General features: G+C 35.8%; 1 pseudogene; it reads right to left on the bottom strand.

Annotated features, from left to right (window-relative positions):
* Positions 1–7,017: 7,017 nt before the first annotated feature.
* On the bottom strand, positions 7,018–7,968 carry LOC100673915 (olfactory receptor 8G50-like; annotated as a pseudogene).
* Positions 7,969–12,270: the final 4,302 nt, after the last annotated feature.

Genomic DNA, 12,270 nt, shown 5'->3' with positions numbered 1-12,270 from the left:
GCAAATTTGCCCACTGCAGTAAGTCATCGGATTGATTGCTGCTTCCCTGGATGTTGATTGTGGATCCAAATAAAATGAAATTCTTGACAACTTCAACCTTATCTCGGTTTATTATGATTTTGCTTATTGCTCCTGTTGTGGGAATTTTTGTTTTCCTTATGTTGACGTACAATCCAAACTGAAGGCTATGGTCTTTGATCTTTACCAGTAAGTGCTTCAATATCCTTCACTTTCAGAGAGCAAGGGCATGTCATTCGATATCACAGGTTGTTAATGATTCTTCCTCTAATCCTGGTACTGTGTTATTGTTCATATAGGCCAGCTTCTTGGGTTATTTGCTCAGCAAACAGATTGAATAAGTATGGTCAAAGGTACCACACTGATGCACACATTTCCTGATTTTATAGTACGCAGTACCCACATTTTCTGTTTGAATGACTGCATCTTGATTTGTGAACAGGTTCCTCATGAGCACAATTAAACGTTCTGAAATTCCCATTCTTCAAAATGTAACCCATAATTTGTTATGACCCACACCGTCAAATGCCTTTTCATAATCAATAAAATGCAGGTGAACATCTTTTTGGTATTCTGTGCTGTCAGCCAGGATTCATCTGATATCAGCTATGATATCCCTAGTTCCACGTTCTGTAATGAATTTGGGCTGAATTTCTGGTAGTTCTCTGTTGACGTACTGCTGTAGCTGCTTTTGGATGATTTTCAGCGAATTTTATTTTCATGTGATATTAATGATATCATTCAATAATTTCTGTATTTGTTTGGATCACCTTTCTTTGGAATAGGCATAAATATGGATCTCCTCCTGTTGGTTGGCCAGGTAGCTGTCTTCCAAATTTCTTGGCATAGATGAATGAGCACTTCCAGAGCCTCATCCATTTTTTGAAATCTCTGAATTAGTATTTCATCAATTCCTGGAAACTTGTTGTCTGCCAATGTCTCCAGCGCATCTTGGATTTCTTCAATTGATGGTCTCTTCTGCAGTCAGCCCTTGGACTTGTTCTGACAAATGATTTTGAGATTTTCCTCTTCTTTTTCCACAGATGTAGTTGATTAGCTTCCTTTGTATCCCATCCAGCCAAGTCCACATGTAGAGTTGTACTTGATGTTGATGAAAAAGGTATTTGCAATGAGGGACTCATTGGTCTTACAAAACTCTATCATGTGATCTTGGGCATCATTTCTGTCATGAAGGCCATATTTTTCAACTACTGATCCTTCTTGTTTCCAGCTTTCATATTCCAATCTCCAGTATTTATCAATGAATCCTGATTGCAAGGTCAATCAATTTCAGACTGCAGAAGTTGGTAAAAATCTTCACTTCCTCACCTTTGGCCTTAGGGATTGGTGTGTATATTTGAATAATAATTGCATTAACTGATTTTCCTTGTAGGCGTACGGATATTATTCTGTCACTGACAGCATTGTTCTTTAGGATAGATCTTGAAATGTTCTTTTAGACAATGAATGCAACGTCATAGTTCTTCAGTTTGTCATTCCCAGAGTAGTAGACTGTATGATTGTCCAATTCAAAATGGCCAATACCAGTCCATTTCAGCTCACTAATGCCTAGGATACTGATGTTTATCCTTTCTATTTCATTTTTGATGATTTCTCATTTTCCTAGATTCATATGTCAGACATTCCATGTTCTAGTTTTTAATGGATGTTTGCAGTTGTTTCGTCTCATTTTGACTCCATCTTGACTCCATCACTTCATTAAGGTCGACTCTACTTCGAGAAGACAGCTCTTCTCTGGTTGTCTTTAGAGTGCCTTCCAACCTGAGGGGCTCAACTTCTGGCATGGTATCAGACAGATGAATAAATGCAATAATAACAACAATAGTAATAATTATAGTTGTCTCCATTAGGCACAAACTTCAGGAAATGTTAAAGGACATCTTCTCACAAAAGGAAAATACACTGAATGGATATTTCTATCTACACAAAGTAATAAAGAATGGCAATTATACACGGAAATATAAAAGACATTTCTGTCAATCTGAAATTTCTTTAAAAGGTAAATACAAATGAACAATTATAACAACGTATTATGGGTTTTATAACATATGTAGACGTAAAATTGAATAACAACAGTAGTACAGATCATAGGAGGAGGGGAGTGGAAGTCTACTATAAATTTCCTATATTGTACATGATGGTATGATATTTTTTGAAGATAGGCTAAGTTAAAGTGAAAAAACCTTTACCAATGACCAAAAATAAAAACAAGGTTATAACTGATAAGCCAGTGTTTTTAATGTTATTTTCAGGTGCCCACAAGCTGATTTCAACTCATATCAGCCCCATGTGATAGAGTAGAACAACCCCATAGGATTTTCTTGGCTGTAGTCTTTACAGTTGCCTATCACCAAGTCTTTCTCCTGTGAAGCCGCTGGATGGGTTTAGCAGTTTAGAAGCCAAGCCCTTAAACATTTGTGCCACCAGGACTTCTTGATAAACCAATAAAACAAAAACTATATTTTTTGAAAATATAAAGAAAGGGAAAAAAAAACCTACTCTTTTTCCATCACTACAGTAAAACTCTTTCAAATATCCTTTCAGTATAATGTCAATTTTTCCATAAAAATAAATTCAATTAATTGTGAATCATTCAGTTCCCTTAATATTATACAAATGTGTGTATTTTCTATATTCTGATACATTATTCCAATTTCTTAGTTACTGATATTTTTGCATATTTAATGTCCTTTTACTTTTCTATTGAATAAAGAAATGTGAATATAACACCATTCACCTTTAAGTCTGAATGCCCACCAAATGACATTGCAAGCCAAGCAGTAAGTATTTAATCCTATTTATGCTAAACTTTCTTGATCCATTTCTACTTGCTACATACAACACTGCCCCCATTCCATTCTTGTCTTTGTTGGTTCCAGACTTTTGAATGTGGCAGTCGACTCTGTACAGCTTACAGCTTTGGAAACCCTATGGGGCATTTCTACTGTGTCATATAGTGTCACTAGTTGTGAAAATCAACTCTACAACAATTGATTTTTTGTTTTTTTTGGACTTTTTTTTACATGTCTTCAAAAGATTGAAGTGAAACTAACTGCTGGAAACCATGGAGAGATAAGTTTTGTTTCACAAGTAAGAACATTCTAGCAGTCAGACACATCCAGAAATGAAATCAGTTGCCTTAGTGTGCAGCCATGTACTCACAATTAGAACTACTCAAGCATAGCCTGAATTATCACTTAGCATTTATATTGTTCAAGGACAAAAGCACTCAATGGAACACTGGATATATCATCTTCAATACCTCTTTCAATTCCTGTATTTCATGATTTTATAAATTTAATCAGACACACAATGGTTAAGAGCTCAGCTGCTAACCAAAAGGTTGACAGTTTGAATCCGGTCCAATCCCAATCTTTGGAAACCCTATGGAGCAGTTCTGCTCTGTGCTATATGGTCGCTACGAGTTGGAACTAAGTCGACAGCAGCGGGTTATTGTTAGACAGCCCTGCATTCAAATCTCAACTCAACATATACTTGCTGTGTAACCTTGGGCAAAGTATGATCACTCTCTAAGCCTCTGGAAAAAAAAAAACCAAAGACGATAATATCTATGTCCTGGATGTGGTGTGAAAACTAAATAAAGCAACACCTGGAAGGTACTTAGTACAGTAATTAGCTGTTGGCAAGAACTTCATCAATGTTAGTGTTGCTTCAATCACAACCTATTGAGTTTCTCTCTAAAATATCTTTCATTTACCCAACATTTTCATTTCCATAATTATGGCCAAGATTTATTTTCTTAGCATGTCTTTCCTGTTTGTCCTTTTTACATTAACAGACATAATACAGAGGTTCACAATTGTTTCACTGAATATTAAACTCTTAAAAGTCATCAATATTCTCCATGATTTATAATGTTCAGACCAATTTTCATGCCACCCAAAGATTTGTATCATCTAACAACAAATTACTTTTACTATAAATTTTTTCTTTTATTTCCCAACAAACATTGCATACTTTGGCTATTCCACAAAAGGGTGTTTGGTAGGCTCTTGGTTTTGACTCATCACACTTCCTCAACTTTCTTCTTCTTCCAACTCCTCTCTCTATGAAATCCATTACAATATTTAAGGCATAGCTGAAGGACCAAGTTAATAAGACCATTTTCTATATATCCACGAATTTGTTTATGTTTATAGTTAGCACTTAACCATTTAATTCTGTATTACTTATCATGATTTATGTACTGGTTTTTCTTCTTCCCTAGACTGTCAACTAAAAAAAGGGCCTAGCTAAGTGACTTGCACATAATGAGTCTCAATAAAAACATGCTAAATGAAATCTCTGAAAGAAGGTTAGACATAAGTTAACATAGACTAAATATTAATGAACAAAGCTATCTCTATGACTGAAGTGAAATGAGTAAACAAAAAATGTGTGCCATAATTTTATAATGTAGAGGACATGGAGATGATAAGGAAACCTGTGTGTATGCATATTAGAGTGAGGATGCCATGGATTGAATTATATCCCCCCAAAATATGTGGTATAAATTCTAACATCTTTGCCTGTGGTTATAATCCTAGTTGGAGATGGGTTGCCTTTGTTATGTTAATGAGATAGGATTAGAGTAGGGTGTATGTTGAGTCAGTATCTTTTGAGATATAAAAGAGATTAAGCAAGTGAGAGGAGCAGAGATAGCAGAAGAGAGATGCCAAGTCACAAGAAGATCACCCATGAGCAGAAGCTCAGGAAACACAAGAACCTTCCTCCACAGCCAACAGAGAGAGAAAGCTTTTCCCTAGGGCTGTCAGCCTGAATTTAGACTTTTAGCCTCCGAAACCGTGAGAAAATAAATTTCTGCTTGTTAAAGCCAACCACTTGTGGTATTTCTGTTACAGCAGCACTGCATAACTAAGACAGAGAACAAGTGGAGACATATAACTAGTTATGTTCATCATTAAGTACATTCGGAGGGAGGCTAGAGCAGAAGACTCTAAGATTTTAAAAGTCAAAGACTGGGATTCAAACATAAATATCCTTCTTCCTAAAGAGTTCAGCTCTGTACATTTTTCTCCTTTGTTCTGGACGGGAAAATTATTCTGATGATCCTGGTGGATAGCTCTGAATACTAATGTCGCAGTACTCTTTGATGTTGAATGAGGCATAACCTCAAAGTCTCCTTTGGCAATTGTTATAAGTCACTGGTCTTGATCTCTTATAATACTGATGCCCAAGGCCCTTTGCATCGGTTGGTTGATATGACATAAAGAATTTATTCTTTGGGTATAGATGCTATGGGTCTGACTAGAAACAAACAATTATAATGACCTCTCACTAGATTCATATCTCACAAGTATCAACTCTTGGGAAAAGAAACAATTAGAATTTCCCTTTTTCACCACTGGGTCTCAAGTATTTAATATTCTCACATAAGTGTAATTTATTGCTCTTGTTTCATTATGGATCTCAAACAAAGATGTGATAGATATTGCTAGACATCCAGTAGGCTTCATGCTAAGCTATTTAAGTTTTTAAATGTTCAAAATTTCAGAAAATATTGAAGATATAGATGAAATATATTTTCTAAAGTGATTTTCCACAGGGAAAATAAAACAACCTAAGACATAATACTTAAAAGGGCTTCCCCCCCCGCCCCAATGATCCAAACAATTAAGCTTGGAATATTTTAATTTGGAGGCTGAATGAAAGCATCTTGCAGATATTGCTTCGAGTTCCTAACATGCCTACCATGGAGAGTTAATAACTTTTTTTCTTTTAAAAGTAAAAGAGAATTGTTTTAAAAGACTGGAAACATATGCGTTATAGAGATTATTTAAATTCTCTATGAAGACTGAATTACATTATTAGGTATAAAATTTATATTTTTAAATATTGATTAAAATATTTATTAAATGTTATCTTATTATCATACAAAAATTACAATAGTAAATAGAGTAATTGCAATAATTTGCTTAATTGAGTTTACCTTAAATGTTTTAATTAATGACTGATGTGGCCTTTAATCTATTTATTTTGAAGCCATTTTTGAAAATTAGAGTGAGAAGGGCACAAATGTAGTAACAAAATAATCCATAAAACCTGTGCAAAATTGTGCTTCTTAATAATTATATAAGAAGCCTTGGTGGCACAATGGGTAAAGCACCAGGCCACTAACTGAAAGGTCAGCGGTTTGAACCCACCAGACATGAATAACTCATTGATATGATTTCAATGCATAGTCAAAAAATGTCACTTCTACATCTGTGATTCTATAATATGGGCAAAAAGAAAAATATTTTAAAAATAAGGGAAAATGAATATAGGATTCTCCTGGAAATGGAGGTGGCAGTACAATACTAAAACTATGAAGAAAAGCATGTTGTATAAAAACATAAGTAAAAATACACATAATATATTCAGCCATGATCGGTCTATCGATCTCTTCCACCACAGAGTTACCATCTTGTGGGCAGGAATTATGTCTTACCATCCATCATTTGCCCCCATATTTCTTAATACAGTTCTCTGTACTTAGTCACTAGGTAGGATTGACCTTTGTAGGTTTCAAATGGTTAAAAATTATTTACTTCAGAGATCAATTTTTTTTCCTGAAAAATTTGTACACTTATTAGAAACAAGGGCCAATACACAAACTATTCAGAAGATCAAAGCATACACACCAAACAGATCATTTGATGAATTATGACAGCTAAGTCTTATCTAACAAAGTGCCAAATCCCATGTATGTAAATTATAACCTCCCCACATGAAGGCCCTTGAAGATTAAAAAAAAAAAAAAAAAGATTAGCTGTAATATGGGTTCCTAAGGGTGACTTCTGGGACTTTCTAGAATTGACATTGCCAGCCATGTGACAGCCCTCCGTGTGACATTATGAATCCAGTATTATACTTGGGACCTGTCTTCCAAATAATCAAGTGTTGGCAATAATGTCACTAGTTCTGTACATATGTTGCAGTGTCTGGACTCCTTTCATACTGCAGCTTCACCAAGATTTATAAATCTTTGTTAATGCAAAATAGTCTTTTCTCAATGATTTTATTGAGAGCAACTTTGACATCCTTATTCCTCAGGCTGTAGATCAGGGGGCTCAGCATTGGCACAATAATGGTGTAAAACAGAGACGACACTTTGCTTTGGTCCATGGAGCTGACATTTGATGGCTGCAGGTATATGAATGCTGCAGAACCATAGAAGATTGCAACAGCCAAAATGTGGGAGCTGCATGTGCTGAAGGCTTTGGACCTGCTCTCAGTGGAGTGAATCTGTATAATGCTGGCAATGATGGAGACATAAGAGCCAAGGATGGTCAATGTTGGTGCAAGAACATTAAATGCACTGAAGCACAAAACTACCACTACATTTATTTAAGTGCTGGAGCAGGATAGCTCCAGTAGTGGGAAAACATCACAAAAGTAATTGCTGACTATTCTGGCCTTGCAGAAAACCACTCTTAGCATGCAACCTGTATGAGCTGTGGCACCAATCAAGCCCATCATATATACCTCAACTACCAACCGGGAGCAGACCTGATAAGACACGGTGACATTGTAAAGCAATGGATTACAGATGGCAACATAGTGGTCATATGCCATCACAGCCAGCATATGACCTTCTGACACAATAAAGAAAATGAAGAAGTAGAACTGAGTCATGCATTCAGGGTAGGAGATGTTGTTCTTCTCTGTCACGAAGTTCACCAGCATTTTGGGGGTAATGACAGTGGACTGACAGAGATCAATGAAGGACAAACTGCTGAGGAAATAGTACACGGGAGTGTGCAGGTGAGAACTGAGCCCAATGAGTGTGATCATGCCCAGGTTCCCCACCACACTGACCACATAGACTCCTAGGAAGAAAAGAAAGAGGGGCAGCTGGAGCTCTGGCTTTTCTGTTAGCCCAACAAGGATGAACTCAGTGACTATGGAGTAATTTCCTGTTGCCATTTTCTTCTGGGAATTTTATGGAGGAAGAGAAGAAGAAATTTGAGGTAGGTATTTATTTATGCAGTGTGAAACAAATGCAAGTCTTATCGTTCAGGTATCTCTAATTCTCTTCTCCTGTCTCTGTGTTGGAAGTTAAATACTCTGGGATTATGGGTCATGCAAATAAACACCAGATAGAATTATATCTTTTTGTTTGTTTTTATTTCTGTGTTGTAAGAGTGAGTCTTTGTACTAAACAGTCTCTGAACACCCAAAGATCTGTCTGTTCTGATAACTTAGAATATTGAGTGTTCTGACCCAGGTGGTACAATGGTTTAGCACTGGGCTCCTAACTGTAAGGTTGGCAGTTCAAACCCACCTAGTAGCTCCGCTGGTGAAAGACCTGAAAATCTGCTTCTGTAAAGGTTACAGCCTAGAAGACCATATGGACTAGTTCTACTTTGTCACGTGGGATCGATATGAGTTGAAAAATGACTCAGTGGCACCTAACAACAGTTACAACAATAAAGCACCTTCGATGCCTTATTTGCAATCCTCTCAACTCTTCTGCAGAACAAATACTACCAGGAAACATGTACCTGTTACCATGAAGTTGATTCTGACTCACGTGGACCTCGTGTGTGTCAGAGGAGATCTATGCTCCACAAGGTTTTCAAAGACTGATTTTTTGGAAGTAGATCAGCAGGACTTACTTCTGAGGCTCATTAACCATTTGCACTATCCAAAAATTCCACAACAATTATTCGTATACTTATTTTATATATTAGGCTCATAAAAAAAAATAGTGGTTAAATATTTGCCTATAATTAGGCATAGTATAAACAAGTGATCACCATACGAGAGAAGACCTCTCTGGCTCTATATGGATCCATCACCATTTCAGCTTCAGTTTCCTCTTCTAGCTAGTCATGTCTGCTCTCCTGTCTTATCTCTTTATCATTTCAGAGAAACTATTTACTGAAATTAATGTGAGGAGAATATTAAAGTATAAAAATAATGTATTGATCACTGATATAGGCTGGCTTCCCTTTAAAGAGTACCTTGTCTACTGGTAACAATTTAAAAATATAGAAATAGTGGCTCTGGGAAGTAACTGAATGGCTAGCATTAAGTATATCAAATTGAGCCCCACATCCAGGAAGGAAGCACATTTTCTAATGAGAAGTCAGAAGTTCCTATGACTGAATGTAAATCTCATTCATTCCCAAAATACCGTGTGCTACTTAACTCTTGTATAACCTGGTGTGGTCCATGACCCTTGGAGCTTTTGTTCCAGGGGACCATGGCTACAGGATGGAAAACTTACATGGTATTTTGACCATGTTGTCTTTGCATGTCATATGCATATTGTCTTGTTGTATTTCACACTCACCTTCAAATCAGATTTTTTATCACTCCCTCAGTGGCATTAAAAACCAAAGCAGAAATAATGTCTGTATCTCTGAGATGTAAGTTTTGAAGGAAGTTGATGAGTTCCTGGCATGGAATACTGTGATGACTGTTTTATGGTTCTATGTGAGGATGATGTTGTTTTTTGTTATAGGGTGGTGTTCAGGGCTTACCATGTGATTAGAACTGTCCAGGCATTTCATAAATATTATTTAATATATTCTCCCTAGCAACCCTATGTAGTATGAGCTTATTATTCCCATATCATAGATGAAAAAACTGAAACTTGAGAGACTAAAGTGAGTTATTCTCAGTGACAGTGGATTTTCAGTATAGTTTTGGATGGTGTTGTCCTAATAGTACAGGTAAATTTGATATAACTATGTGAAACAAAAGTAATAGTAAAAGACTTGCACTAATACTTAAATCTCCTGGAAACACCATTTGGCTAAAGGCAAAGCATGTGTAAAGTACATGCTACATTAAAAGGACATAAGAACTGGAAAAACTGTGATATTAATAATTAACATTCTTGTGTGATTCTAATTAGACCAGCATGTAGACTGAATCCCACAGTGGTGAATCTTACACTTGTCGTTTATCCATGCTCGGATTGCTCAATGAATGGCTGATGGATAAAGGGACATAATTGAGTTCAAAACTTGTAATTAATCAAAAAACCATTACCTCTCCCAAATCATCAATTTGCCAATAAATGTTTGCTGAAGGTATTTTTAGTTACACTGTGCAAGTGATACCTGAAAACAAGTAAATATAAAGCCAACATTGCACCTTCTACAGACTCCTCTGCTTTCATGTTCCAAGATTATTCAAGTACAACACTAATGGCTAAGGTTATTATAATCTCAATCTTTAATTTTCAAATGCTTACGGCGGTTTTTACTACTTTGTGGATTATTGTTAAAACTGAAGTCCTCTAAAATTTTAAATACATACATTTTGAAGGATTTTTTTGTTTGTTGATATAGTTTTCTCTTGTTGTCAAAGCTTCTTATCTACAGGAGTAGAGTTTATCCATGAGTGTGAGGCAATCTTTCTAGAGTGAATGTTAGTCTTTAGATAACATCAGAACACTGCAAAATTATTATTTCAAAGAGATTTGTCTAGAGTTTAGTAATAGTACCAAGAAAAAATGTTCACCTTCTCAGGAACACAATTATTTGAGTTGTTTTGAAAAATAAAGTCAGAATTGAAATCATTAAAAATGTTGGTAGTTTATTACATGTGCTTCTGCAAACAGTAAAAAATTATGTTAATTCTCCAATTAAAATGTCTTAGGGATTGGTAAATGTCTTTTATGGAGTTGTATCACTGCAGAGCTTCTCTTTGATACAATGAAGGCATTGATATGATGAATATATCATTATTTATAACTCCTAAATTGTCCTTAGATATGTCATACGTTAAACAGTATAATAAATCTAACATCAAATAATAAGGTTTTTAGGACTGAAAAAATAAACTGCTTTATGGACTACAAAATTCTCAAAGCCACTATATTTTTTTTCTCTCTTTTTTAAATTTGTATCTTAGATGAAGGTTTATAGAACTAGCTTTTCATTAAATAATTAGTGCAGGTATTGTTTTATGACATTGGTTAACAACCCCATGACATGTCACCACTCTCCCTTCTAGACCTTGGGTTCTCTATTACCAACTTTCCTGTCCCCTCTTGCCTTCTAGTCCTTGCCCCTGGGCTGTTGTGCCCCTTAGGTCTCATTTTGTTTTATGGGCCTGTCTAATCTTTGGTGAGTGGGAACCTCAGGAGTGGCTTCATTACTGAGCTAAAAGGGTGTCTGGGGGCCATACTCTTGGGTTTCCCCAGTCTATGTCAGGCCAGCAAGTCTGGTCTTTTTTTGTGAATTAGAATTTTGCTCTATATTTTTCTCCAGCTCTGTCTGGGACTCTCTATTATGATTCCTGTCAGAGAAGTCAGTGGTGGTAGCTGGGCACCATCTAGTTGAACTGGACTCAGTCTGGTAGAGGCTCTGGTAGGTGTGGTCTATTAGTCCTTTGGACCAATCTTTCACTTGTGTCTTTAGTTTTCTTCATTCTCCCTTGCTCCTGAAAGGGTGATACCAATGGAGTATCTTAGATGGCTGCTCACCAGCTTTTAAGATCCCAGATGTTACTCACCAAAGTAGAATGTAGAACATTTTCTTTATAAAGTGTGTTATGCTGATTGAGCTAGATGTTCCCTGAGACCATCTCAAAGCCACTTGAGACTTAAAAATTGTTAGCTATCACATTGCCAAATGCATGCTTAAGATAGTGGTAATGAAGTATAGTACATAAAATTTCCAAAGAAAATTAATGTTAATTTCATTTCAAAACCATATACATGGGATGGTGCTGGTACAACATAAGATACAAACATACCAAGCAATATTAAAGATTTAGTGTCTTGTTTTGTTTTTTTGTCATTCTATACCCTGTAGTAAAACTTTAGTGTCTGTCTTGTGTATTAAATACCTACCGTACAAAAACCATCTGAAGTTAAAATAATGTCTTTTGTAGGTTATTTTTTTTTGCAAAGTCTTAAATCACTTGAATCATTTTTCACAAGTTAATACATCTTAGATATTTCAGAACTCCATTTTGTTTTCAAAAAGAGTTTAAAAAACTCTAATAGCTAAGAAATAGAAGGTTCCAAAATCAAGGAAAAATAACCTTAAAAATTAGGAAAAATATGTGCTAAATAAATCTGAGTGGAGCAGAGCTTGAATTTTTAACAAAAAATGTGTGTACAATATAAAACCAAAAAACTAAACCTACTACTGTTGAGTCAATTTTGACTCAAACGCCGTAAACTAATAAATAAACAGTCACCGTCAAGTTTACTCTGACTCATGGCAACCCAATGTGTGTCAGAGTAGAACAGTGCTCCACAAG

This window comes from Loxodonta africana, chromosome 15 (assembly GCF_030014295.1).
Source record: "Loxodonta africana isolate mLoxAfr1 chromosome 15, mLoxAfr1.hap2, whole genome shotgun sequence".
NCBI lineage: Eukaryota > Metazoa > Chordata > Mammalia > Proboscidea > Elephantidae > Loxodonta > Loxodonta africana.
The sequence above is the reverse complement of the archived record's forward strand: the minus strand, read 5'-3'. Positions and strand labels throughout refer to the sequence as shown.